Source organism: Harpia harpyja, chromosome 4 (genome assembly GCF_026419915.1).
Source record: "Harpia harpyja isolate bHarHar1 chromosome 4, bHarHar1 primary haplotype, whole genome shotgun sequence".
Taxonomy (NCBI): Eukaryota; Metazoa; Chordata; class Aves; order Accipitriformes; family Accipitridae; genus Harpia; species Harpia harpyja.
In genome coordinates, this window is record NC_068943.1 from 25,021,360 (window position 1) to 25,045,748 (window position 24,389).

The window sequence follows — 24,389 nt, forward strand, 5'->3', positions numbered from 1 at the left end:
TTGATTACGTGCTCTCCTTGCTCATTTGGTATGGTCAGTGTCAGCTTGCATATAATGTATCCCCAGGCAAGCTCTTTTAATTTTGGCCAGACTATTGCATGGTTCTGACAAGGCTCATCTCCCTGATGGTCTACTAAAATTTAAAGAGCAGTATGTAGTGAAATAAACAAACCTGTGTGTCACCTGTTGCAGCTGATCACCAACCTTTAAAATAAACTCACCTTTTCTGGCTATAAGTTTTTCATTTCTGCATGTGACCAAAGTCCCACTATCACCCTCTCATTCTCATCTTTATTTTTCCATAAAAAGTAGCACAAGTCTTTTGTTACACAGCTTCTTGATATTGCCTCCATTTGTACCCAGTCAGCTGGATTTACTGAATACATTTGAACAAACTAAGACTGTATACTTAAGCAGCCTCCACTGAATTTCTAGTTTACATATTGTGATGATAAATTAAGGGCTTATCTTTTGTCCTCCAGTATCCAGGATAAGGTTAGTTAAATGTTTGAATTGTGCTACGATTACCTCAAACCATTTGTTTTTCACTTGTTTACCTTTGAAGTGTTTATGGAATGAAATAGCCTCTCTTTTTTTTGGTTTGGCTTTGTTCAGGTTTTTTTCCAGACAAAATGGTTCTTTTTTTTTTCTTTCTTTTGGTATCTGAACACATTGAACAGTTTATGGGTCTAGGTTACCTCTATACCAGGGAGGGAACAGTCTTTTCTAGGGTGTTCTTGCCATCCAAACTGCACTTCAGTTGAATTCTGCAACAGCAAATAACTCTTTCTAGTGACTTTGCACTTGCTAGTCCAGGCCATCAGGTCTGCACACCATTCAGAATTCACCTGTCTCATGCAAACCTCTCTGGCAACTACAGAAGGGTGGACAGCTGCCCCTGCTCCCAGGCTCCACTTCTAACTTGTGAGCACAACTATGTTGCTTGCTGATGTCACTGACCTCAGCAAACCAAGAAAGGCCCATCAGCAAGGAGCCTGTCCTAGGCTAATTCTCTTCCTTTTGCTGGGAGAATAGATGAAGTAAGCAATAAGGCAAAAGTCTGTTGTTGGAACTTGTCTTCCACAGCACAGGGAATCCAAATTTTCCAGAATGGAAGGTTGCCTTCAACCTTTCTCATGCCTATAATGTACTGAGACATGATTTAGAGCAGTGTCTTCATAAAATACAATATCTAATACACTAGGCCTCTGACTATTTTGGTAACCCACCAGTGGATTCTCTCCAGGTTCTCCACATCCTTCTTCAACTGGAGATTGGGGGACCTAAAACCCGATGCAATGTTCCAGATGCAGGCTCCTAGTGCTGACTACAGAGGGATGATACCTTTGCTAGCCACCTCTCTTGTAATACAGACTAGTAGCACACAGTGTGCTTCATTTGAAAGGAGTGTGATGTTGGCTCATATTTGATCTGGCATCCACCATAGCCCCCAGTCCCTTTCAGCAGAACTGCTACCCAGCAGTCCCTCCTCAGCCTAGTGTGTAAGGTTATTCCACCCAAGAGGCAGAGCTCACTGAAATTCATGAGGTTTCTGCTGGCTGAATCTTCAAGCTTATCAGTCTCACTCTGAACAGAAGCTCTACCACTCCTTGTGTCAGTCACTCTCCCCATCTTAGTCTGGTCCACAAATTCAATGAGGGAGCATGCTGTGTCCTCATCCACAGGGGTGGATGAAGATGCTGAACTTACAGGTCCCAATATTGACGCCTAAGGTACTCTGTTGTTAGCTGCCAGCTGGATCTTATGTCCTTGGTCACTACCCTTTAAGCTCGGTGGTCTAGCCAAATTCCACTCCATCTAACAGTCCTTATCTTCCAAATGAGAAACCTGTGGGATGCAGTGTTAAAAAAACCTTTTCTAATATTTCACAGAGTATTGTGTAACAAACTCTCCAGCTGCAACCTACTCTAGCCTACACTTGGTTCAGCACACAGCACAGATTTTTGGACTGTGGAGAGACCAGTACATACTGTTAAAAACCAATAGCTGGGCAAAAAAGTTAGGTGTCACTCACTTCTTCCCAGGAAGCTGGGTATCATCCTCTGAAACCAATCACTGATTACTGAAAAAACAGTCTCCACTACAGTGAGAGCTGCCATGAAGGCATTGCAGTTTCACAGAATTGCAGAATAGTTGGGCTTGGAGGGCACCTCTGGAGATCATCTAGTCTAGCCTGCCTGCTCAAAAAAGGGTTATCTAGAGGAAGTTGCTCAGGGCTTTGCCCAGCTCGCTTTTAAGTATCTCCAAGGATGGAGACTACATGTCCTTCAGTATTCAGTCATGTCCACAGTAAAAAAATTGGGTTGTTTTTCTTTTGTTATGTATAAATGAAATTTCCTGTATTTTAATTTGTGCCAATTACCTGTTGTGCTTTCACTGGGCACTGGTGAGAAGAGTCTGGCTCCACCTTCTTTACTCCCCCCCCCAAGCAGGTATTTTATACACATTGATATGACCCCCCCCAAGCCTTGTCTTCTCTGGGCTGAACAGTCCCAGCTCTCTCTCAGCCTCTCCTCCTATGACAGATGCTCCAAATCCTGGCTTTCCAATGGGGCCATACTGCAGTAAGTCCATGTCTCTCTTGTACTGGTGAGCCCAGAACTGGACCCAGCACTCCAGATTCATCTCTCCAGTACTGAACAGAGAGGAAGGAACGCCTCCCTCAATGTACTGTAACACTCCTCTTAATGCAGCCGGGAAGCTGTTGGACTTATTTGCCACAAGGTCACATTGTTGGCTCATGGGCAACTTTTTGTCCATCAAGGCCTCCAGTTCCTTTTCTGCCAAGAGGAGAAAAGGGAGTTAAAGCTCTAATTCGTCAAGTTAATAAGACAGTAATATTTTCAGAAGGTGCTTTCTTTCGCGTCTTTTTCGAGTGGTAACATATCATATCAAACACTTCATTACCTTCAATTACATAGGCTACACTCACTGAGTACATTCCCTTGGTTTACTCCAAAATTCTGTCCAGACCATCAGACTTCCTCCCCTCCCACCCTTACAAGGAAGAGGACTGCGTGTTTTTTGCCGTGTCTGCAAAATGCATCTGTTTGTTCACATCTATCATGTACTACCATGAGTGTGCTACATGAGGGAGCCACAATATTGCTTTCTTCTCTCGCTTTTAGCAAGTAATCCTTGTGTCCCCTAGGAAACTGTGTCCACTTCCCTCTGGCCTCAGTCAAGCGCTAAGTTGTGAAGTAGCTGCAGTCCACCAGAGGCACCGTGAAGTCACTTTAGACAGATGCAGGTGTGCTTTGCTGAGCCTCCAAAGCACAATCCCTGTTAAGGTAATACATGTCTGGTGGAGATCTCATTTCAGAGAGCCTGACAACTCCTCAGAGTCTAAGGAACTGTTGCCTACATGTGTTCATAGCTGCAGCCTCAGGGCAAATAAAGTACCAAAAGATCGCAGAAATCCATGGAAAATATATCACTCCAGATGATGCTCTGGAGTCTGTAGAAGAGACCACACTGTCCTCCTGCAGAGCTCCAAGCCTCCTTGTGGACAGCCTCCATGTGCAGTGTAGCTGCAGGCAAAATGGAATCTGATTCTTCTTTGAGACAGAGAGCATTATGCACTGTTGGCCAAAATGGATGTCCTCTCCTGAGCCCAAAGATAAATTTCTAGTTTATTATGGGGATGCTTACACTGGATTAATTTCCTTGCAAACTCAAATCTTGTCCCAGGATGACCGCATGGAAAATAGCTTTGGGCAGAAAAACATCTACTGGCACAGAAGTTACTCCAAGTCTAGGAGAAATAACAAGACTCTAAGGTCATCTTAAATACTGGCAGTAAACTGTAGGCTAGAATCAGCAGAAAGGAAGGGGAAGGGGGAGGCGAGAGGGAAGGTCAGTAAGTCCAGCAAAAAATATTAAGTCATCTTGCTGAAGATTGATTACCTGCAACTGCGTAGCTCCATGTTTGATCTTTAACTCCTTAGGCTACAGTTAAGAAACGTGTGTTGAAATTTAGGTGTAGCGTTTCAGTTTTTTCTTGTTTTGTGATTCAGAATGAAAAATTCACCCAGGCTTTGCTAAGGGATGTTACAAGCAACCACCTCCTCCAGCAGTGCCAGCCCAGGACCCTCCTGTGCATCTGCTGGAGCTCAGCCCAGTGCCTGGAGACCCGGGGTCGTGCTGAGGGACGCAGCTGCCACATTCCCATTCGTAGGTTCAACAAGTAGTGAAGCTGAGCACATATCACAGACACACACAGAGACACGCAGACAGAGGACAGGGCCACAGCCGGTCAGACAGACGGCCACAGAGCAGGGGGTGCCTCCAGAAGCCCCCCCACTCAGGACTCAGCCCAGCTACATCCCCTCCTCCTCTGGGGCTGGCAGAGGCAGAAGGTCCCTGCTGCAGCACACACACCGCACTCTCCACCTGCACCAGCACCTTTGCCGATCCCCCCAGCACCATCATGGGCCCTCTCCCTGCCCGCACCCCAGCCCCCCTTACCCGCCCCACGCCTCCCCGACTCGCCGGCCGGTCCAGCTGGGTGCTCGCTGCACACACGCAGCACTCACGCACTGGTTCCATGGGCACCCAACACTTGCGGGTCCCCCTGAATACCAGCATGGACTCTCCACCTGCCTGATAACCCTGCCTGGACCATGGGCTGGTCCAGCTTGGAGTTTTCCAACAAATCCACACGCACACCCCACGCACACCCAGTTGGGGAAGATACAGACACTTGCTCTCATCAGCTGACACCCAGCACAGGGGCTGTGACACACAGTCCTGCTCCAGCCACCGGCGCTGAGCCCCTCACTCACCTCACTCCCACCCGCCCCCCCCCCAGTAGCTGGCACTGGACCCTTGCAGCACTGACACACATGGGACAGAGAGACTGCAGAGAGATTGTTAAGAAAGGATTTAGTAAGACAGGACTGACGGGGGTGGTCAGGACCAGGGCTCAGCCAGACACATGTACTGACCAGCCCTATGTTATGTGCAATCAGCCCCTTTTATACCCCTTTCTGTCCACCTCTTTTTGTACCTACCTGCTCCCCCTTCATCTGCACATTGCCTCATCAGTTGGCATAGTCCCACTACACCCTTTCAAAGTTCTGGGGCCTCAGATTTGCATCCTTAGCTGTTGCAAAGTCCTAGCTTGCCTGCAGTTTCTTGATAGCCCATCAATTAACCTGACTGACCAGGTTTGTTTCTGGTTATGGTCTTGGTTAATGCTAATTGATTGTGTTTTATGCCTGTGTTTGTTTCCCTCCCTTTCCTTATCTTCCCAACTGAGAAAATAAACATCCTCACACTCCACATATCCTTACCAATTAGTGCGACTGTCCAGTTTTTTCTTATCAAGACCTCCCTTACAACGTGTTGGTCAGGTTTGTCTCTGCATGATATTGTTTATTGCTTCTTTGATCAGACACCGTTAAAGGAGCAGACATTCTCCTTCCACACACCCTTACAGGCTTCTATCTATAGTTGATGGATGAAAAAGGCACCCACAGGAGATGATTCATCTTTTCCTCAAGTAGAAGTCTCAGGGACTAATTGCTAGTCTTTGGGGGTGCATATTTCTTTCTATTGCCTTTTGAAAGGATGGAGATGACTGGATCACATACAACATCTAAGGTGAATCCCTCTCCCAATAAAGGAAGGTTAATTGGGAAAAGCTGTTGAAAGTGGCAAATCATAAGGAAAGTGAATAAATGGAGAATAATTACAGTCTCCTATTTATTGGTGCAGAAGGTTTTTTTATATGTTATCTTTTGATATAATAACAGGTAAAAAGCAAGTTATTTGTAAAATGCTGAAATCCCTGTCATATTGAACCTTCATAACTCCTTGTCATGTACTGGGAAAAAGGTTCAGTTTTCTTGGTTTTGTGACTTGTGTTGCAAAATGTTGTTGTATTTTTATTGACTGAATGATTGTATTTGATGATTTTATTAGTATGCTGTCTGGCTCATTACATCAAGACATATTTTTGTCTTCATAGTTTCAGACTTTATGACTATTTCTTTGATTGCTTAACTGAAACGAATAAAATCGTAAAATTCATAACTTCAGTGATTTCTGTTTATAGAGATTTATGTACCATAGGTTGTTTGGGGATTTTCCTTCTTGTGTTTATCCTACTTGCCTGCACTCTTAGGGATGACTAATGGAGTACAAACATACAGTGTCCCTCAATGTTAGTATCATGCATATGATATTAAAGCATTAAAAAAAAAAACCAAACCCAACAAAAACCACCAAAAACACCACATAGAATCAAGTTGTAATTAAAAAATACAGCAAATAAAAATGTCAGCTCCTGATGAAAGTGCTTTTAGTACATATACTGGGAATGTGCAAAATCCTTTTATTAATGTTGGTAGGTGAGCCATTATGGTTTAGTTAAAATATGCATCCAAAAATTGATGTAGAACCACTCAGAGAAATTCTATGACCTGTTTTATATTCAGAAAGTTCAAGCAAATTTTAATGGTACCTTTTGGATTTAAAGACCAAATGGAGATGCCCAACATGTAGAGAGCTTGAAATCTCCTAACAGCTATCCTCCAGAGTTTTCATATATTTTCTGATTTATCTCATACTTCTTGTCAGAACATTTTACAAGTGTACTTTAAGTCTTCAAATTCAGCTTAGTTTTACTGTATTTTTATTGCCAGGCAAGAAAAGAGAGACTTGATACTGGAACAGAACTTCATTTCTGGTAAAAAGTGGCACATCTCTACTGACTTTATTGAGGTTAATGTATACAACTGCAGTATGACTTACTTAAATAAATTTCCACCAGTTTTTGCTGGGTTTATCTTTGACTTTCTTCTGTTACGCAGATATAAGTACAATTGCATCACAAGTGATAATGTGATTGGATTTCTTGCTCCTTGGGATGCCATCAGATAGATCTTGTAGCCAGTGTAGCTGCAGACAAAATACAACAAAAATGTTGGTTGTCTAAAATGGCAAATTGTGAATATTAGACCTCTAGCTATTCAATGAGAAACTCCTAAAAAATAAAATTTTACTCTGTCCTTTCCCTGCTTTGTTTTATAGATATTGCATGGATGATGTACAAGTTCAGGCTATGTGACTGTACAGCTCAGTTTGTGTCAGTGTTTTATCTCACTCTCCTTTCACACTCTTTTTTGGTCTCTGCTTGAGAAGAGAAAAATCATCATAGAACTACCACATAACTATCAATATAAAGAATAACATTGATTTCACCACAAGTTTTGGTAATTTTGTTTTATAATATTAGCACCAGACTCTACACAGTGCAAGTATGCAAAAACCTGGACACATGTATGAATGTGTGCTCTTCAGTATTACAGCAACAGTCAAAGCAGGAAATCTCACCTTCTCCAACAAATCTGATGAGAAAGAGACAATGTTTAAGGTCATAGTCTTGATGTTTTACTGCTTGAAGTATCTGTACTGAGGGAGTTTGTTAATGATACAATCTTCGTATCTTTGTGTAATGGACTACTGTAATGCATTAAAACTTAGAAGGCAAACACAGAAAAAGAGACCAAAAGGAAGTGGGAAAAAAAGGAATAAATCCACTTTTCTTTCTTTTTCTTGTCTTTTTTTTTTTACTTTCAGTGATGTATGCCACTAATCAGGCTAACAAAAAGAAAAAATCAATCATATTATTTAAGACTTTAAATGAGGTATTTAAGATAATTCTAGCAGCAATCAGGAGTGTATTTTGATCTCAAATGGCTTAATGTACAATCAGCTAGATATATTATAGATGTCATCATGTCTCTCCAAAATATTACATTTTACAGAAGATATTCTATTCTATCTATATCTGAGCTACTATTTTGCTCTGATGCTTTCATTCTTACAGCCAACAGGCAAAGTCTACTCCACCCTGAAGTGTAAATTATGAACGGTTGCTTACCTGGCACAGATGGAATCCATTTCTGCTCAAAATCAATTTGTAGCAGTACAGAAAAAAAGTAATTTTTAGATAAAATGAGGACCTGGTTCAGTCATTTACATTTAGATCAAGACCAGCACACTTTGGAAGTGGCCATGTATCTTGTTACTAATTCTTGTAAAAAAAATTATACTTTCATTTTTTTATTAAGAAATATATTACAGATATATAGATATATGTATTAAAATGCACACAAATACAAACATGAATGGCACAATACTTCATGTATATATATGTGGGGTTTTGCATACATGTACCTATATTTCTATGAACTATATATATATATATGAGTTGCACCAAAACAGATAGCCTTTTGGCCATAGACAAAACAGGAGTTTTTTCAAAGTGCTAACATCAGGATGGAATATTTTAAGCCAGGAACTGTAGTCCTTTAAATTAACAATGAGGGCACCTGCCATCTGCTTTGTTGTATGCAAATAGTGTCCAGAATTTTGAATTTCTGGCAAGGTACCAGTTTTGAAAGTTTGGGATCTCTGCTGCAAACATCAGTGAACACCTCAGAAGAATTAATATATCTCCTCCAGTGCACATGGGTGCAACTGAGAGTAGGTGGGCTGCCAGTCTCATAATATAGGTAAGTCATGTTCAAATCAAAGCCAAAATATCAGCCAGCCTGCCTTGCAAGACACTGTGGAACAATTAGTATTCAGCTAGCCTTCCACCAAAGACATCAACTTTTCAGACAGCAAAGGTTAAACACAAAGACTTATCTCGGTCTTCCAGACTCATGTATCCTGTATAAACTGATTTGCCTAGCGATAGCTGTAATTAAATAACTGAAATTCCCATATCCCAGATGCTCTACATAACATGGTTAAATTATTGTTGAGCCTTTTCATTCTTAAGTACTCAGAATAACACAATTACATTTCCAGTGTTCAGGTCATCATATTCTGTTCATTTTGAACACTGTGAAATGAAGAATCACCAAGACTGGATATGTGACTGTTTCTGCAGAGGAATTCCTGAGATTTCATACATCCATAGCTTCTACATTTGCAACATCTGATTTAGGATATTGGAAAAGCTATGAACGTAAATCTATAACTGACCTAAAATTTGCAAAAATTTCTTCTTTCAAATCATAGCATAACTTCTCAGAAAACACTTCAAAATAGCCTGATATATGTCCCAAAACCATATTTTTGTTTGATATATATAAGTTAAAGTTCAGCTCTACTAAGAATCACTTTTTTTCTAGTCCCTGATCTAGGAATGCTGCCGTAAGGTTTTGTTCAATACTCTTATTAAAAGAGCAACTGTCAAGGAAGAAAGAAATATACATTATGCTTCAACCTACTGGTTTTCTTTCCACAAGACTGCATTAATGTTGAAGAGAAGTCACAATGTAGAGAATACAAAAAATTAAAATAAGGCCAAAATACTAAGTCACCACTGGGCAAAATATTTCTCTTTCTCAGCTGAAGTAAATTCAATTCAAAGCAAAACATCTGGAGAGGAAGGCATATTTCAGAAAATGGTATCCAAAAATTCACACAAAAGGGGCCTCAGTTGCCACAGAAGAAACAATCTATCAATCTTGCATTACCTTCACTGATGTAGAAGTAACATGAGATGCTATTAAATGGCCACAGTTCTTATTAATGTGTTCAGAAAGGTTTGTAGCACAGAAAAAAAAAAAAAAAGTCAGGCTTTTTCTTTTAATCAAGTAAAACAGATGAGCTATAGTTAAGTTTAATACAACTTTAAAGCACAGTTGCTAAAGCCACAAAAAGCTTGTGGCCAGCACAGATATAGTCAGTGGCTGAACCTAATTGATTTTAATATTAGGATTAAATATTTACTGTTGCTGCATGTCCTCATGATGTAATTCATGCGAGTGATCATGGTCAGGAAAAACTTCAGTGAAAACTCTTCCTTAAATTCATTTAAATAAATGGACGTATTTCCACTAACGTGTTTTGGCTTTGGTTGGCTTTTTACCCACCTGTAAACAATCCAGACCTTTCAATAGCCAGGTTGAGCACAAACATTTCAGAAGACCTTGTCAGGCCATCCTCACCTTTAAAATGAAAATCTGGTCGTGTTGCCTTTGAAGTTAACAATGTCTCAAACAATGCGATGAATTGAAAAAAGCCATGAATTTTCTTAGTAGGCTGAAAATAAAGATAGCCACAGGACTTCCCCAAAATACTTCTCAAAACATGTTACTAACTGGGCAAGAGGAGAATACAGACAAAAAGGCAACTCTGGCTTCTCTTAAAAATGTAGGCTACTTATCCTTAATTTTGGCTATACAGATTCCTTATCTATAATGGATGCTTTTAGGGAAAATTAGATGTTATATTTTATGCTTAAAAGTGTTATGCAGTCTCTAAAGTGTTATTTCACTTGCCTCTTAAGCACCATTAAAAACAGACTTCAAAATATCCTCCCCTTGAGTTGATAGAGTGAAACCTTCAAATAGCACTGCTTAATTAACACCTACAGTTGTTACTTTCCTCCGTCATTTATTGATGTAAATGGTTTCCATGCATTTTTGCACGTGTACCTGGTGCAGGTGCCCAGGCGCTGGCATTTGGGGGGGCCACAGGGCGGTCCCTGTGAGGAGCGGCCGGGGCTGCCCTGTGCCGGACACAGCCGGTTCCAGCCGGTTCCAGCCGGTTCCAACCCGCCCACCCCAGGGCACCGCTCAGCCCCACAGACAAGGCCGGGGTGCCCTGGGGAAAGTGTGCTCAAGAAAGGGTAAAAAGTGTTGCATGCAGTGAGGGGAAAAAAATGTGTGAGAAACAATGCTGCTGACACTGAGGCCAGGGAAGCAGGAGGTGGAGGTACTCCGGGTACCTCCTGCAGGAGATATTCCCCGGCAGCCTGTGGGAGACACCATGGTGGAGCAGGTATTTCCAAGCAGCCCATGGAGAGGACCATGTTGGAGCAGATATCCACACCGCAGCCTGTGGAGACCCCACACCAGGGCAGGCAGACATGCCCTGAAGGAAGCTGCAGCCTGTGGACAGCCCACACAGGGGCAGGGGAAGAGTGTGAGGAGGAAGGAGAGACAGAGAGGAGCTGTTATGGGCTGTCCCCAATCCCCCATTCCCCATCCTCCTGCACTGCTCAGGGAGGTGGGTGTCAGGTAAAGGCATTCAGGAATGAAGGAGTGAAGGATATCCTTAGAAAAAGGAGTAGAGGTGAGGGGAAGGTGTTTTAACCTTTGTCTTTGTTTTTTAACCATCCAAACCTATTTTTACTGACAATAGATTAAGTTCCTTTTCCCCGAGTCAAATCTGTTTTGCCCATGAAGGTGGTAAGTGATCTCCATGTCTTTAGCTTAAAGCATGAGCTTTTCATCTTAATTTCTCCCCCTGCCTTGTTGAGGAGGGGGAGAGAGAGAATGGCTGGGGTCTGGAAGCCAGCCAAGGTCAACCCACCACAGCACACAAAAGCATTTAACGCTTCAAGTTTGAAAACTACAGAATGCATAAAATTTCACAGAGGTCAAGGAAAAAAAAAAAGATCTTTCAAGCTATGCAAAGGAAACTATCAAGCCTCCATCTTCATGACATCTTGTTATTGTCTTCTAGAATGACGGCAATATGGAAAATGAGAACTGGCAGTCAAATTTGTTGGGAAAAAATCACTAAAAATCAATTTAGCCAATCAAAAAATCTAGGTCTTCAATCAGTAAATCACCACAAATTATTGTGCAAAATTATATTTGTTCCATGCTTGAGAAGAGAAAGGCTGAATTGTACAAGTGTTAATTAGAATTTGTTTGTTTATATATATATATGATTTAGAGAGCCATCAAATGTAAACTAGCATATTCCCCAAGAAATTTTCCTACTTAATTAATGCTGTGTTCATTGGGATCTCTCTTTTCTGCAGTATTTTTTCCATACAACTCTTTCGCTGTGTCTTTTCTTCTATCCCTTCACTCAGAGCTAACATTTGTAGGAATCAAAAGACAAAGATGTTATCTTCAGAAAACAATTTATTCCTTAGTACAAAAACACGTATGAATGCTTTTAACAAAACTAACTGCATACACAAGCAGAAAGGCAGTATTAGGTATGTAGGTGGATCTGAAAGTAAATGAGCTGTTAGATTATTTACTGTTATGTAGGATTCAAACCTTGAATGCCCTAGAAATGTTTTAGCAAATAATCCTCAACTAAGTGAAAATAAATCCGCTGCTTAAAAATAAGCCATTGTGTGTTAATGAAACACAATGCGGGGGCAGCGGGGGGGGGGGGGGAGAAAAAAGTCTACTCTTTGCTCAGTTGGGTGTCTGCTCAGTGGAATACTTCAAGAAATGCTATTCAGTCTTGCCATGTCAGGTACTGCTCTGTAAATACGGCTAACATTCAAAAAAGCTGTCTTATTAATTAAATAAAATTTCAGATTTAAAACAAACTTATGTGGTGACGGAGATATCTTTAATTCAGTCTTCTTCCTTAGCGTTGAGCTTGCTGTTCATGGGACAGAAAAAAGGTTGACTGTTGTCTGGGGAAGATGTTCAAATTAAATTCTCAAAAATCTGAAATGTGGCTATGTAAATGCGTAAAGTTAATAAGATTTTGATCCATATTAAAAACATTTGTATTGATTAATAACATCTCTAATGTAGCTGGTGTTTGACTCATTGTCCTGGTTTCAGCTGGGATAGAGTTAACTGTCTTCCTAGTAGCTGGTACAGTGTTATGTTTTTGAGTTCAGTATGTGAAGAATGTTGATAACGCTGATGTTTTCAGTTGTTGCTAAGTAGTGTTTAGACTAAGTCAAGGATTTTTCAGCTTCTCATCCCCAGCCAGTGAGAAAGCTGGAGGGGCACAAGTTGGCACAGGACACAGCCAGGGCAGCTGACCCAAACTGGCCAACAGGGTATTCCATACCATGTGACGTCACATCTAGTATAGGAACTGGGGGGAGTGGGGGTGGGGGGATCACCGCTCGGGGACTAACTGGGTGTCAATCAGCGGGTGGTGAGCAGTTGCACTGTGCATCATCTGTACATTCCAATCCTTTTATTATTACTGTTGTCATTTTATTAGTGTTATCATTATCATTATTAGTTTCTCCTTTTCTGTTCTATTAAACTGTTCTTATCTCAACCCATGAGTTTTACTTCTTTTCCCAATTCTCTCTCCTACCCCACTGGGTGGGTGGGAGTGAGTGAGCGTCTGCGTGGTGCTTAGTTGCTGGCTGGGGTTAAACCATGACACTCATCTTGATTAATTTAAAATATCTAGAATACTTATTTTAAATCAACCAAGTGCACTTGCATCATCAGTTTGATCCTTATTACATAGATATATATGATACACACTTTTAAGAATATGAGGAATAAATGGTTTCATGATAGTATCTTCAATGTGATGACTTAAAAAAAAAAGTACAGTATCAAAAAGTTCCCTGTTTGAAGAGTTGTCTCTTTTTCTTAAGACAACCATCAGTGTGACTTCAAGAATATAAGTAGATAGTAGAAATATCATCTCATACAAGATCTATGTCTAGCTTTAAAATTAACTCACTAAAGAAGGCAAATCCAACCATCTTTTTACACTCCCACCAAACGAGAAAAAAAAAAAAAAAATGAACACAATATCAGTATTTCCTTTTACCAACCATACTCCAGGGACTACCCAAAGCATGACTGAAAGCTATGTACTGGTTTCTTAGACTTTGCAAAGTTTGATTGAAGTGTGAAAGCAAGCAAGAGCAGAGAAGTCACTCACCCACCTCCTTGCCTGCTTCAGAAGACAGTAATATAATAGCACAGAAATAAATCAAACATCCCAATAGACAATGAGTTTCAAGAACTATCAACACATCTTCATTCATTCCTGAAAAACATCCCAAGAAGGACAGTTAGATTCTATCAGCTTTATATGCATGTTTTTGAACACAAATACACCTCCCTACCAGCAGAGGTGAGAAAATCGGGACCTGATCTCAGTATCTAGTAATGTTTAGTTGTTTTTTACCAAATAGTCTGTCTTAAATGTATGAATCCTGTTTAATCACTTTCAGCAGTAATAGTCCACAAATAGTGGGAAAACTCCAAACCAGCAGATTTTGATGCTGACCATTCAACATCTACTTATGCATTCAATTTTGAGGAAATTTATACTGCCTATATTTCCTCTGGGATTAAAAGTTCTATTCATGCACTTCAGTAAAGCCTATGTATACACTCAGAAACTCCATGAATCCTATCAGAAGCAACTCATCACCACAGGACATAGCTACAGAATTAACTTGGCTAATGTCCTAGGTGTCTGTTGATTATGACTGCAGCTTAGATAATACCATTTTGACAGGTGCTTTTCTAAATTTAGCTGTCTAAAATAGTTAACTGAATTCAATCCTCTAGAATCACGTTAGCTGCCTAAACACAGGTGCCCAGTGCTGTTAGGTCATCTCTGATGCACCAATTCATCTGAAATATTCTCATAGTGATGGCACATAGGACATAGAAGCTACTGGAAACCCATGCTGTTCTGGAATGGGAGATGGCAGATGGGTGGGAATGCCTTACATCTAAGGGGCCACTGCACACCTACATTTACAGAACTGAGTCCTTATGTTTTGCTACATCAGCTGCAGCGTCCCAGCTCTGCGATGTTGCTCACTTGCCTGCCAGCATCCTGAAAACTCTCAGATGCTCCCTGCCTTAACACGTTCAATGATTTTCTAGAGGATGGTATAGCACCTCTCTTTTTTCAAGGCTTTCCACTTCAGTTATTCTTTTCAGAGCAGCATAAAACTAATTTTGAGCAAACAAGTATAATACACACATCCCTTCTACAGTCCTGAGCTACATTTGTACAGATGGAGTTGTCCTTTCACTTTCCTTTCCCCATCGTTACCAGCAGTGCCAGCCTGTGTAATGAAAAAGTGTTCTGTCCTTCTGCTACCTGTCTGGGTAGACCAGTTTGTAGACTCTGCAACATACACCAAGGTAAAGTGAAATTATCACACTTACATGTTCAGCCTTCTAATGTTCTCCAATTTGCATTAAGTTGAAGCACACTCAGCTGAAACCCTACTGGGGGCCTGGGTGAAATGTCCATGAGGTTAAACTGCAAGTGCGTGACCCACAGTAGTGGTGGGCATGAGGAAAGCCATAAGGTACACTAGCACGCCATCTGCTCCAAATGTTATGCCTTCTCTGGAAAGAAAAACCTGCCAAAGGCCCCTGTGTTCCAGATGACCAAAACATTGAGTTAATCACAGTGTCCATGATTCTCCTGTGGTGACACAGGTCTTGAATGCATTAAATTACAAAGACACAAAGGGTTTTCAATTAGTGACTCCCACTCAGACATACTAAGGATTTTTTTCATGAAAACATCACCTTAATGCTTGCCACTGGTAAAAAGACTAGCATAATAGAAAAGAGAGAACAAAACCCAGCATTATGTCAGTGTATTAATCCAGGATGCACTTGTTTAATGAATAAGATGTGCATTTCTGGTGCTGCTCCATCTCAAGCAAGGTAGATTAGGTTAAGAAAAGCTATCAAGAAGTGCAGTAAGGAAGATCAAAGGAATTGAACAGCTTCTGTACAAAGAAATATTAGTGAGGTTCAAATACCTTGAAGATGCACACATTCATCAACGATACAATAAAAGTGAAGAAGCTGGTTTTCATAATATGAAGAGCAGGGGGCATGCTGCTTAAATTTCAGACAGAAGCTTTAAACCCAACAAAATACAATGTTTCCTACATGATGTAAAGTTCAATTGTGGAACTTTTGCCACAAAAATCTGTAGATACTAAAAGTTTAAGTGAGATTTTAAAGTGATTAGGATAATTCTGAAACAAAAAAATGGGCATAACCTCCAGCTGAGGAAGTCCCTGAACAGCAGATTGCCAGAAGCTATAAAATTGCCTTATTCTTGTACTCTTTTCCTAAATATTAATTGTAAGCTGCAGGCTTTAAGACTAGATGAACCCAACACAACCATTGTTATATATTTGTATAAATATAGTAGAAGTTGGCGAAAGGAAAAAAACGGAAAAGCACTGAATAACAAACAAAAATAACTATTTTTATGTAATTTTAGCTCTCATTATTTTTCTTAAAAGAAAGAAAATCAAAAGCTATCTTCAATGAGCACTTCAGGTATGTCCCTTAGGTCCAAACAAATGAAAATTATAAGCCTTAGTGAGAAAATAATAGAAGTTATTAAATGTGTATGTGTGTGTGTGCACATACCTGTATGTGCAAAAATGTACAGGTAAAAAGAAAAAGCTTTATGCAACTTTTATATCTTTTATTTCAGTTTTCAGTAATAGGTTTTTGAGGAATATACTTCAGATGTTTTTAGTACATTATTTCTGCAAAATCCCATTTGCTGTTCAGTTTTGCCTTCAGTATTTTACCAGGTATTGACTAAGCATGGCAATATTAAATGGGTTTGCTACTTAATGAAAGGACACGTGCTTCTTAGCATTGCTCACTTCATATAACCAAACAACAAAGATTTGTGCTACTGAAAGATGAGTTCTTTCATAGCAGAGCTTGCAGGTACTGCACTAAAAATTAAATCATTTTACAAGCCGTTGTGTATGAGGATAGAGATATATATATCCATAATGCTAGGAGTAAAAGAAATGAAACCACCCATCTTAACCTTTACAAGATGGAAGAAAGGACAACAGACTTTTTAGCTACTTGTGTATAGCATTTAGCTGAGAGTGAGGAACCACTGTCCAGTTCCCTGCTCCCAGGATTATTTCTGCCTTTTAGCCAGTGGCTATTTAATATAAAGTGAATTTGCAAGGTTCAAAGGTTGGGATGATCTTTTCTGTGGCAAATGACATATTTACTCAACTGCTGCTTTTTTGGGTGGCTTTCAAGCCCCTCAAGTCTTGTACTCTTTCTTGAAAAGTAGTCTGTCTTCAACAAAAGGAGTTTACAACTAGTCCCAACAAGAGGCACATGCAGCTACACTCATTTGTAGTGCCACATCCTCCCTGCCTAAGCAGACACTAAACCTGGGCTTCTAAATCATTCTTGGATGTTCCCATAGTACTCAAAAATGAGCAAGTCCACCTTCCTGCAGTGGCCACTACGTACAAGCTAAATGGCAATATAAAACACATTACCAGTTTGGATCCCAGAGAACTGAGGTGCCCCTTCTCTAGTTTCTGGATCTCACATGGATTTAGGCAAGACTATCTGTTAACAAATTTATCTTCCTAGAAGAAAATACTGGTTTACTTTACTCATTATCTGCAGAAGGCTTGGAAGTAATGGTGAGTGCAACTTCTCCACTGTATTTTTAGCCCTTTCAGAAACCTAATGATTTTTTTTTTTTTTTGCTTTGGATTAATCACCAAGTTCAGGCTATTATTCCATTGCCTGGATAAACCTCCACCAGGGCAAATGATGTGAGGTAGTTTACATTGTGGATATCAGCAAACCTATTGTGCCCCAACATTACTTTCAAGAACACTCTGAATTTCTACTGGCTTATTTAAAAATCTGTCTCCTGGTGGTCTATTTTATCGTAACTTAAGTTCTGTCCGTTCATGTAAGATTCCATTTGGTTTAATACACAAAAAAATCCATAAATCCATTCTGAACTGAAATACCAGTATTGTAATGTCTAAGTACCTGGTTTACATTCATAAACAAATAAACTAACATCCAACTCCTGCTAATTACACAGGTCCAAGAAGCTGTAATGAATCCAGTATGTATTGAGATATTTTCCCTAAACAGTTGCCATCAACACAACTAATGATTACAAATTCTATACTTTGAGAGAATATGAAGCATGCATTTTCAAAAAAAAAAAAAACCAAAACAGGTAAACAAGTTTTACAATAAATTAATATGTGATTTATTTAAAGATATTTGATTTGGAAGGAACTGATTTTTGTGTGTCATCGAACTGTCTTTTAAAAACCTTTAAAACCTTACTATATTTTGACACAATTGAAAAAGTAAGTGCATTTTTTGCATTTTTTTAAAGAAGATTCTGAATTTTTTTCCCAAAATGTGACACAAATTTATGTTGGTGATATACCAAAGGAAAGCATTCTTTTTATTGTTCTACCTCCTGTTTGCTCCTTTACATTTCTTAAAGTAAGTCTAAACTAAAAAAAGTATTTAAGATTGGAAGGAAATATTTTTCTTTTGTTTTCACATGCTGTAAGTTCATAACTGAAACTCTGGCAGTTTGGCTGAAATTTTAGACTTTTCTCCAATGTATCTGTGAAATTGCAAATCCATAAAGATTCTGCATACTCTTGTGGAAATTGTAATAAATGTGTCACTGAATATACACAGACATCATGATCACTTACTAAATAGGTGCTGCAGTGTTGATAGAACTCATACTCCTGGTTTCAAAGTCAATATACTTCCTACGACTCAGACATATGAAATGGAATATGTCTATATTGTGGAACATAGGGGCAATTTCCAGAGTTACAACTGTGTAGAAGGAAAGACTGAAGTGCATACACATCATCACTCTTCTCACTCTTAGTTCCAGAGAAATGACACGTGAGGTTATCAGCTGGATAGGAACATGGTGCACTCCACTATAACCCCATTCTGGGCGACTGGGGGACCAGAAACACCCAGCTCATGATAAGAGCTATGTTCAGATACAGGCAGAGCCAATTAAATGGGATTTATATTTAATTGTCTCACAGAATCCAGAACAAATCTTGTCATAATCTGTCTCCTAATTTTAGGTGTACAAGGCACTTGTTCAGCATTCTGTACTCAATACAGAAAGAAATATTTGAAAAATAAAAATTTTAATGTACTGACCCTAGCCTCCATAGAGTTACTCCGAGCTCAATGTAGATAGCTAGTCTTCCACTTGGAGAAACCCAGTGGAAATGCTCCATTTACTACACAGGAAAGTTAGAGTCCTCTAGGCCATCACTAGACTTTCTAAGAATCTCAAAACTTTTGTGCACCTCAGTTATGTGTCTATAGTTGTAGAACCGACATTGCAATGCGGCTCAGCAAAGTCATACCCATCTTGTACTCAGAAATGATCTTGGCAAATAAATAAGAAGTTTCTCCATTAGCTGTTTTACCTGCTATATCTAGTATTCATGCTCCTAAAGCATCTATAATAAGCCTACAGGGGATAACCAGGCACAGAATGGAATTGCATCCAGCCCTGTTTTTTAAGAGGAGGAGGTAGAACTAAAACAGAAAAATTTACACTTCAGCAGCTTAAACCTAGGCCAAAAAGGTATGCACACAAAGTAGTTGAACTTAAATATTTTAAACACTTTCAATATATGTCTGACACTTTAATTTACTCGGTATCCACTGTATAGTAGCACTGCTGAAGATACGAGTTTACCTACTTTCTACAAAGTAGTGAATAAGAAACACTCTTCTTTTAAAGGAAAACTAGAGAAAAAAATACTGCTACCCAACTCTGCATAACCTCACAATTGCTAAAATATTTGTTTAGGAATCAGAAGACCTGAAAATTTAATTGTGGATCAGCAGAAAAGGTTTTGATTAAAACAACCCAAAATATCATATTTTATTTTCCTGTTATATAGCTCTTTAAATGTTGTTTTCCTATTTAGTAAATAAAAAGCCATTTTAAAGTAAAATCTCAAAAGCTGCTTCTATAGAAATGAAAAGACAGTTTTTAAAATCTTTAAAACAATTCAGTTTTGAAACTATTTCTGGTTTAGTTTTGACCTTTTTTTCAGTCTTCACTTCCATTCACTAATGGTTTGGGGTTTTTTTTTGATTCCTTTATAATGGATGTATTGTTTTTTATAAAAGTGCTCAGCTATAATTCAGATCCATATTTTCCCATATTCCTTGCAAATATTTTAATCAGAGGGTTAGAAGCTATTAAAGGATGAGGTTTCTTATTGAACGTCTTCCATTTTGTTTAGAAAAAATAATGGATATTCAAGGGCCAAATACATTGAACAAGGAAGTTCTGATTGACAGTCTGGTAGTTAAGCCTGTGGGGGAGAGAGCTCATTTCTGTGGAACTACTTACATGTTTTATTTGCAAGAGTTGGTTAAAATTGCTAAGTAATACTTAGTGCTGTGGCAACATCTACACTACAAAAAGCGTGTTCTGCAGGAAGTGATCGTTGGCCCCCAATCCAACTAACAAGAAGTTGGCTCCCTCTGTAGAGGACTGGGCACATTCACATCATATACGTGGCTGTGATTTCCTGCTAGTTCTATCTGGTGCTCATGCCGTCTTGGTCAAAATTATTATTATGTTGAGTCTTTTGGCATTCAAAATGCTTGAAATAATTGGAGGGCTGTGTTGAAGCTCACCAGAGGTGTTTCTGCAGCAGGAAACTGCTGAGATATGGCATGAGCTATGGCATGTCCTGAGAACAGTGCTTTAGATTGGTTTCTGAGCAGTCTGGTGGGACAGTAGTGGAGGAGTGTTTAGCAGAGGGTACCATGTCTGGTACCCTTTCATCTATATTACCTATAGGAAGCAATCCTTAGAATGAACAATCTCAAAAATCACATCCTGTTTTGTTCAATTCTAAAGAAAGCTTGGAAACTAACATTCATGAATTTCAGGGGAGCAAGGACATGAGGAACTGAGAAGCTAAGTTATCTGAAAGGAGAAAGAAGATCTCCAGAAGATGATCTGATCTAGCCCTGCCTTTGTCCTGAGAGTTTCACAGAAGATAGGTGAAAACATTAACCTTCATGTTTGCTATATCTTTGATATCCAACCCTACACATTGTCAGCCTTGTTTTCCAAGTCAGAATCAAGAATTAGCTCTTGCAACAGTGAGCATAATTTTTCAGTCTGAAACAAACCAAGAAATTTTTGGTGGAGTCATTTGAATGGAAGGAATCAGCTCTTGCATAGCAGCAGCATATCCTTTCAGCTCTGAAGGTCTGTTGAGAAACAGCTAGACAGTGACTCCGTAAGCAGTAGTCACCCAAAATTCAAGCGTAACAGAAACCGAGCAGAATCTTCTTCTTTCAAGAATGAGCACTTAGCCTTGTTTTTAGAGTATTGCATCTGTCTCTGTGACTGAGCCACAGAGAATTCTGCCATGTTCCCCAGAAAGACATTAAGGCTTACTTCTCAAAACTGTTTAAGTGCCTACTGGAATTCAAAGGGCATTAGGCACCTAATCAAAATTTTAAAACTCTATACAAATACTTAATTTGTGTATTTCGCAACGTGGGCCTCTTCTGCCAATGTGCATACTGACTATCCAGTGAAGTCCTTCGGACTCCTAGCACTGACTTCTTCAGGAACTCTATCAACATAAGTATATACCATATACTTATACTGCATATAAGCTGAATATTTGATGTAGATATCCAAAAATAAAATACAGTAACTGTTTTTCAGAACTGCCTAAAGTTTGGCAACCCTTTCAGCCAAAGAGTACATCTCTGTGGGCTGAAATCTTTTGAAGTTGGAAAAAAAAGTAATTACTGTAGAATGAAAAGATTTCCAACAGCCAGCTTGCCAATAGGAATAAAATGTGCATCAGCATCCAAGCTCTTCTGAGTGATTTATTTAATAAACTAATTGAAAAGGCATAAAGCTGACAAAGACAGATAATTGATACTATAGTTCACAGTTCATAATTCCATGCACTCCCCCTGGCCTCCCTTGCACAATACCTCATGCATAGTGCCATAGTTCTGCATAGATATTGCTCAGGGCATTACAAAATTTGTTTTTTAAGTCTAGGCTTTTGGCATGAGTTAAAATTTCCTTCTGTAGCTGTCCTGAATAAAAGCAAATAACTGCAGTTAAAGGTACTAATGCAAGTAATGTACTACCTAATTTCTTTTCTGAAAATCATAGAATCATAGAATGGTTTGGGTTGGAAGGGACCTTAAACATCATCCAGTTCCAACCCCCCCTGCCATGGGCAGGGACACCTTCCACTAGACCAGGTTGCTCAAAGCCCCATCCAACCTGGCCCTGAACACTGCCAGGGATGGGGCATCCACGACTTCTCTGGGCAACCTGTCCCAGTGCCTCACCACCCTCACAGTGAAGAGCTTCTTCCTGACATCTAATCTAAATCTACCCTCTTTCAGTTTAAAACCATTATCCCTTGTCCTGTCACTGCATGCCCTGGTAAAAAGTCCCTCTCCAGCTTTCCCATAGGCCCCCGTTAGGTACTGGCAGGCTGCTATAAGGTCTCCTTGGAGCCTTCTCTTCTCCAGGCTGAACAACCCCAAATTTCTCAGCCTGTCTTCATAGGAGAGGTGCTCCAGCCCTGACCATCTTTGTGGCCCTCCTCTGGACTTGCTCCAGCAGGTCCATGTCCTTCTTATGTTGGGGGCCCCAGAGCTGAACACAGTACTGCAGGTGGGGTCTCACAAGAGCAGAGTAGAGGGAGAGAATCACCTCCCTCAACCTGCTGGCCACACTTCAGTGGCTCTTAGTCTATTAAGATGAACGAGTCACCCTGTAATTAGGATGAAATGACAGCACTGAGAATACCAAAAAGGACCCTAAGGCTTGTGTGTCATTTGCATTTGTGGTTTTATATACTTGTCTATTAAAAGTTATCTGGTATTCTAAGGTATTTCTAAGTATAGAAAAGTGAATTATTGGGAAAAAAAAAACCCCAACAAAACAAAACCAAAAACCAACCATACCTTCCTATGAAAATAAAAACATGGGAAAAAATTGAAAGGCAAAAATGAAGATCTCCAAAACCACAATGTAAATTGTATGTAGCATAGCGCTCCACCCATGACCCATGTAGTTCTACTATCTCTTGAAGGTACTGACTCCTGCCACAAACCATGATAGCTCAAGTGTTGGTTATGCTTCATATAAATAAATGCAGATGCCATGGCTGTACATGAAGAGCTGGGTACCCTAGGCTCCCCTTAAATTAAATGTACAGTCACTTCTAAGGCTTTTATCTTCTCATTGTGATGTCCAAAATAAGTTAGATGACTCAAACCAGAAGAAATGCAGGATAATTATCTCGTGTGCTTCAAAATGAAGTTCCAGTAGTGTGTTGCAGAAACTCCTACTAATTGCTTAATTTTCTTTTACTATTATTAACATGATCAGTTAGTGTATACCTCATGGAAAGTAGTTTGAGAAGGTTGAGACATGCACAAAGACTTAGGATTGATGCTGAAATTTTTAACTATTTAAAAGAAACTGAAGGAAACTTCAAAAAAATCCTTTAAAAATATGACCTAAATCTCCTCGGAGCTGGCTGCTAGATTTTGGCTGTGGCTTGGCTTGTTTTGGACATTGCTGCCTCTGAATTGTATATTTTATAGCTTGATTGTTGTTTTTTTTTTTAAATTAGCATTTAAAACAACATGAGTTTATGGTTACATTAAGTGTTTTGGTAAAGATGTCAAAAGAGAAAACGTTAGAGTACATCAGGCAAAGGGAAACATAGTTAGGTATAAATAGAAATACTTAGAATGGAGTGAAGAAGTGAGAAAAAAACAAATCCTGAAGTTCTCATGGCCTGTCCCCTTAAACTGTCATTTTCAGCTCTGTAAAAAATTGTGAAGACACACACACATACCCAATACAAAAAGCAGCAGCAATCTAGCCAATGGAAAATAAGAGTTATGGCTCTCTTCTCCAAAAATGATTCTAAGGTGAGTATTACCTGGGGGAATCAGTAGCAGCATGGAAGAAAATCAGGTGCTGTTGACTCAGCATTAGTGACTGAGTTATTAAATATGTCATATTGCTGAGTTGTGTTTCAACAATGGGAAATTGGTTTGGATGTGCTTGAAAACATCCAGGAAAACATCAGAAGAAAAGGGAAGGAGCCTGATGTAATCATCTAACGTTTGGAAACACTTGATTCAAATGACACAAGACTTTTACACTGTTGTCTAAAGCTCTTAAAAAGCAGATGAATTAGCCCCTGATGTTAGAAAGAGGAAGAAAAATAACATTTTTTGGTTTTTAGAGAAGTTTAAAATGCCTCCACTGCAACAAAAACTATACTTGGTGCACTTATTTTTATTTTCTGGTGAGAAAAATATGTCAGCACAATACAGACTGAACTCAGGGTCAAGAAAAGGACTCTTTGTTTGGGGTGTAAAAGGAAAAACATAAATAATGCTTTACATTGTGTCCCTTTCTCCTTGGCCTTTTCTGCCATCATGTCCAGGAGACACACTTAAAAATATTTTTTTGTTTGTTTTCCTTTTAAAGATTTTTTCCAAAATCTAAATATTCTTTTTGGGGGGATACCAGTCCTTCATACCTTCAACATCATTTCTCCAATATTTGCCCCAGAAGTGAACACCTTTAATACTAGTTTGGAGATTAATTCTTCAGAATGCCTGAGGTGGAAGTAACTCGCCAAATAAGAAGATATATATATGTTTCTAAGCATAATATTGTTTTTACTTAAAGAATTAAGCAAAATAAATTATAAAGGAATTAAAGAAAAATACCTACTTTTCAACATACTTTCCAAACATGAGGCCTTTTATTCT